Source organism: Schistocerca cancellata, chromosome 3, assembly GCF_023864275.1.
Source record: "Schistocerca cancellata isolate TAMUIC-IGC-003103 chromosome 3, iqSchCanc2.1, whole genome shotgun sequence".
Taxonomy (NCBI): Eukaryota; Metazoa; Arthropoda; class Insecta; order Orthoptera; family Acrididae; genus Schistocerca; species Schistocerca cancellata.
In genome coordinates, this window is record NC_064628.1 from 653,866,903 (window position 1) to 653,872,973 (window position 6,071).

General features: G+C 41.7%; 1 non-coding gene across 1 annotated transcript; it reads left to right on the forward strand.

Moving 5' to 3' along the window:
• The first annotated feature begins 5,721 nt into the window (after positions 1–5,721).
• Trnat-ugu (transfer RNA threonine (anticodon UGU)) lies at positions 5,722–5,796 on the forward strand. The gene has a single exon. It is a non-coding gene; the product is annotated as a tRNA-Thr (tRNA).
• The last annotated feature ends 275 nt before the right edge of the window (positions 5,797–6,071 follow it).

Consider the following 6,071-nt stretch of genomic DNA (forward strand, 5'->3'; position numbering starts at 1 on the left):
TACAATCATATCTCCTTAACTTTCCTGCAATTCCCATTTATTTCATTCCTAAGCAGGGCAAAATTGGAAAAACATATTAATGATTTACGAAATTAGGCAAAATGTTAATAAATGCTCAGTTTTCAAGTTACGCAGGAACCTCGTATGTTTAAAGACACAATACGTTCAATATCACCTATTAATACAATATGTAGACATAAACATATCATTACTCTGACACGAGCAACAGATTATTTATGAGCGCGTTGGTTACTTTTAAAGCAACCTATTCAGTCTCCACTGTGAATGTTTCGATATAATACAAACATTCAGCGTACCTGTCTTCTTCACTGCCTTTTCCAGGAAAGCCGTTTTTCTCACTTTACAGTATCCTCTCCCTCTAGCCTTTCTGTGTAATTTTAGAAATGGGCATACTATTTTATGAATATGTGATAGCACACAATCGCAGTTCCTGACGAACCTCATCTTGAAGTTCAATTTTCATTCTGTCTATAGGGAATGTAACAAGAAGATTAATGAATATTCCTCCTGCAGAAATTCATGTGGCGACTTTTCCTACTGATTAATAGTATCAACTTGGCGTCTGCCGTTACGCGAAAAAGAAATTTCGGTTTGTCGATTGAACAGTTATTCGAACTGTTACTACCTTCCCTTGAAGTCGCGTTGTAATCAGGAAGTCGAGCGAAGTATGAGGGTGAGACGTCCAGTGCACGCCTGGAGGCGGCAGTGAGATAGCGTTATCTGTAAGTACATTTATTGTCAAGTAAAGCTTACAAAATTGTTAAGGTGTTCGTGGCCACATACTGACAAACTATTTGTTGGCTTCTGTCTCGGGTTCTTCGGCCTACGTTTGATTGCTGATTTTTCTGACGTTTCGCCAGCACAAGTGGCTGCCATTGGCAAAACTTCATCATCCGTTGCTGGTGTGGACTGGAGTGACCTCACGGACGCAGATTATGTATACTTGGCGCGCCAGCATCCAAGGGGTTTTCCGGCGTGATTTCCGGTGCTATTCTCCTCTTGGTACCTGCAACGGTCGTTCGCTGCAGTAGAGGGATCCAGAACCCGTTCACCTTCAGACTTTCTTTTTTCTTGTTGAAGCTATTCTCATGTTTGTGTATTTCTACAGGTTCTCTGAACAAGCGAGTGTGATGGCTCTTCTACACAACCAGAACTTCCGTGTCAGCGAATTTTACTACGTGATCGGTTTCACTCAACGCGTGGTCTGCCACAGCGGATTTCTTCACCTGCAACGCCGCCTACAAAGGTTTTAGCTTCTTCAGAGCTGCAGCGGTGTCTGGACGCGAGGCGCACGTTGCCGTGAAGCAATGCTGACGCCTCGACACCTCGTCGTGACGTTGCTACCGCTGGTCAGCAGAGCGGGCGTCGGCATTGGGCAAAGCAGGCACGGTCCTCCGGACGTGCTCTGGTGACACCATTCGGCTCCCTACTCAGCACTCTCGATCTTCACCGCGTCCTGCCCTCTGGTGTAATCTGCCGATGGTGGCCCAGGACTCCGGCTGCGATGCAGAGACGTTCTGGTCAGCCACCGTGGTTCGACTACGTCTGCAGCAGTTGTTGACGAGTCGGCCGTGAAGCTGCATAGAAACGCCTCGACTAATTGGTGCAAGATGGCTTCTTGTAGATCATCTGCGATGATCAAGTGGAGGAGAAGGGCCGGCCGTTCGCTAGTCTTCTCATCCACGATGACTCAGCAGTCGGCAGCAGCAGCAAACAACGGGTATAGTATGCATCAGGTCTGGCTGAGTAGCTAGCAGGCAGGCCATCATAGAACAGCCTGCTGTGATTTCACCGAAACTTGAACTGACATTACCTCAATCTCTTCAGCATGGACAGAATGGCAGTACGACAGATTGTGTCTTCAACTACGAAAGTTGCGTTATTAATAAGTGCTGAGCCTGTGCCGATGACTCAGTTGGTCTGAGTACATGATCGTATATGTAACTATTCGTCGGACCTGTCAGCGCTCCTTGCTTCGCTTTTAGTAATGATTCTAGGCCATCGAGCTGGGTTTTTCTGTCATCGATTAACTTTGTAGCGGTGCTCGGTCATAGAGTTAGATAATGTTACCTCACAGTGGCTTGCTACGTATCGCAGTGATGCTTACATTTCTGCCTCTCCCGTTCCTGAAGTCTGTAGCATTGGCAGAACGCCACGTTGACAAAACAACTGGCACATCATTTCAGCTCAACCTGCTCTATTCCAAGCTCGCCTGACGGAAAATTTCAAGTACACACTGTCAATTATCTGCTGTGCTATGGAACAGTTGCAGATTCTATGAGCGGAGTAAAAATGTTTAACTTGCACTGTTTAAGAACGTTGAAAACCCTTTTGCACATTAGCTTTATTAAAGCTCTTTTCTTTTTGATTAAAGTGGATTCTGATTTTTTAAGTCTTATATTTCGGTGTCTCTTCCTAAAATGTTCACCCGATCTTTGTCTGACATCTATCTGACTTTGCTAATTGTGTGTTTATTCTGCTCATCGAGCTGACTGCCGAGTGGCGTTAATCACTTATTAAAACGCCATATCTTCATTCCATGCCAAAAAGATGGTTAAGGAGTTCTTCCCCTAACTGGAATATACATATTTAATTCTGAAGAAGTTTCTTGACTTCAGAAGCATCATCTATTTTTTAACAAGTCGTCTTTTAGTTTGATTCTTGTTACACAATAGTTTGACTGCTGTAGGTCATAATTTCTTTCGTGACACCAGCCACTTAAAACTACTCAAAGCAACATCTTTAGTATTGTCAGCAAGTGTCGTAGCGATGGTTGCACACACTCGTCTGCAGTAAAATATTTAGTTTTTTCCACTGCGCCTACTTTCCCTTGTTGAGGGGACTTTCCACTACGCCCTACCGGACGCCATCTCGTAAATTGTTTCCGAATTTGAAATTACAAGGTAGTTCCCAAATTTCGAGCTAAAATACGTTTTAACAGCATTGTGGCAATTTAATTTCAATACGTATAGTATTTTAATACACGTGAATGAATTTTTCACTTACCTTATTTCAGACATATGGAAAAAAAATAAGAATTCACTGCAGACGAGCGAGCGTAACTATCGCTGACGGTACTAAAGAAGTTTCTTTGAATAGTATTAAGCGTTCGTGACTAGGCTGCACCACTTTACCCTTCCTGGCCGTTATATCTGTCCTTACCCTATAGCTGTATTCCACACTTTCCCTGAGCTATTTTGCACTATGATACTAACATGCTTCTACTTTTAGTAATCGGCAACTGTGCCTATGTGTCAGGACCTTTCTACAGGAGTGTGAATGCCAGTAATTTTCAGTTCCAATATCAATGTCTGATCTAGATTAGTTTCTGCTACACCACTTTTAAACACGAACATAATTCTGCAAATTACGTTTGATGCGAGTGAAATTAATTAATCTATACTGTATCAGTCTACCTGTAAATGAGATTGAACATGAAGAATGGTTATCAGTAATGCTCAGAATGATTTTCTCATGAAACCATTGTACAGAATCTCTAACTGTCCCGTAACAAAAACTTTTCTTTGTTATAAAAAGGCATGTGTTTAATTTACATGAAATTTTGGTGATGAAAAATGATTCTGATATTTTCAAAAAAGGTTCGTTAAGGAACTCAATTGTTCTTTCCTTGCAACGGAAAACTCGGCTTTGTTCTGTCTGCAGTGCAAATTGACAAGCTTAATGTAGTTTGCCTTTTATTTTATTAATTAAGCTCCTATATAAAATGGATTTTGGTCCTCTTTCAACAATGATATTCACTGTTTACACAATGATACAAACTGTGACAGTGCCACTTTTCGCCAAACACACTTTTTATTAAAAGAATGAGGATAAACTTCAGTGAAATTCTTATTAAGTAAGTAAGAGGGTATTTTACAATTAAACTGGAAAAAAAACTTTAACAGGAACTATTACTCTAACTTAATATTACTTTTCTCGGTATTGTCGTACACCATACCACATAATTTTAACAGACACCCCCTCGTAATCACGTAAATTTGCTCTTTCATATTCCTAGTGAAATATCTCTAATTTAATTTTGGTGGGGAGAACTAATTAGAGAACTGAACACATGACTGATAATTCACCCTCATTACTAGCACATAAATTTTGTTACACAGAATGAAATCTTCACACTACAGTAATTACTAATCTAGCGCTTGTAGTAAAAAAAAAGAGTCAGTGCAATTACCTTTCTCCAAATGAGCTGGCCAGCTATACAATCGTATCAAATCGTCCTCTATCCTCAGTTACGCTTTATGCAACATCTGCAACAAAAAACTTTGTGCGGCGCATCCGCCATCCATGCCCCTTACTCTGCCATGACATAACACTCTCTCTACCTCTCTGGCCAACTGCCTCAGTCTCCTTGGCTCGGCTGAGCTCTACTTGTTGAGTCTTGTACCACAGGAATCAAGGGAGAGGATATTGTTTGGTGGCAGGTATCGTCTTTCTACAACAACTGCACAGATGTATTAATATTCTTTCTTTATTCAAACAGATACCTGCTACTTAACTTTACAGCATCCATGTGTGAGGCACAAGTCCATAATAGTCCACATTGGCCTTACTGCTGGTGAAATAGAAGTCCCGCTATTCGATGAGTGAGTGACAGACGCCAAACTGGAGTTCAAGTTTGTGAGACAGTGACTGAGCTATCGATTGAGTGACTGCTGTAGTGACTGAGACTGAGCGACTGAGACTGAGCCCTCCGGTCCGCAGTGGCGATCTAAAAACTTGCATTTGAGAGGGCGTTGGCAGAGTGTTGCTAGCAAGTCTGTCTTTGGGCTCCCTCCTTATAGGAGCGCTTGATCCCACGCCTACAGTCGACCTTCTTGCTACGTCTTTGGTGACCCGTGTGCTGGCGGCAACTTACGCCACCACATTACTCGGTAATACTACAACCTCCGGTAGTCAAAGAACACGTATCACTCATGTGTCTATCATGCAAAGATACTCGAAGTGGTAAACATTCCGAGGAACCGTGATTACTTTTCATATATACTTTCAAAGATACGCCACGTAGCAAACATACCAGATAAACTGTGATATCTTATGACCTTTACATTTTGTACAACCATTACTCCTAACATAGATATCTTTCAACATCCAATGTTAAATAATTTTTGTACTAGACTTGTACTATGCATTATATTGAACACAAGTATAGGGCTATAAAAGTGAAGTTACGCTGTAACAAAATGAGACTCTTTAATAAAGACGAAAAGTCAAGGCGCTCGTCATACAATATTTACTAACCAGTCCAACCATTGACATCAAAATTTCTGCATCAATTTATTAACAGAAACTATATTTAAAATTACTAGAAACATTACTTGTAAAAATGGGGGTATTTTTGTTAGTATATCAACGCCTGTTTGCAGCTAGAGTGTCCATTTAATTATCATTACATTCCAACAAAGCTGCATGGTCATCAACGGTAACTGTTCTTTCGGGAACAGATACTACCGTCATATATAGTTAAAATACGGCTTCCCGGCCATTGACCTTCTTGTGCGAACGCACACGCTATGCCCGAACTCATACGGGACTTGGTAGATTAATCTGCCACGAGTAATGAGCATGATGGGCAAACATCTATTAGGCCCACTACGAATGTAGTGGTGTGGACATGTTGGGAATGTGGGTCTCACGGGGAGTGTGCAAGGGATAAGTCCCTGCAGGCGCACTATCCTCTGTGCCATCGGTGGCTCAGGTGGATAGAGCGTCTGCCATGTAAGCAGGAGATCCCGGGTTCGAGTCCCAGTCGGGGCACACATTTTCAGCATGTCCCCAAAGAAGTATATCAACGCCTGTTTGCAGCTAGCGTGTCCATTTAATTATCATATATTAGGATTTATCACAAAGAAAAAGTCGAGCGTAAGTCACTTCTATTCAAAAGGTTACTGACCATGTAACATATTACATTACAGGCGTCTGATATTATTGACTATCTAACAAAAGATAACTTTTAACGTTTGTCTCATCAACTCGGTCAACTCGGTCAGCTCAGCCGAGGAGCAATTTCTGTGGCTGCTCTTAGCTAAAGA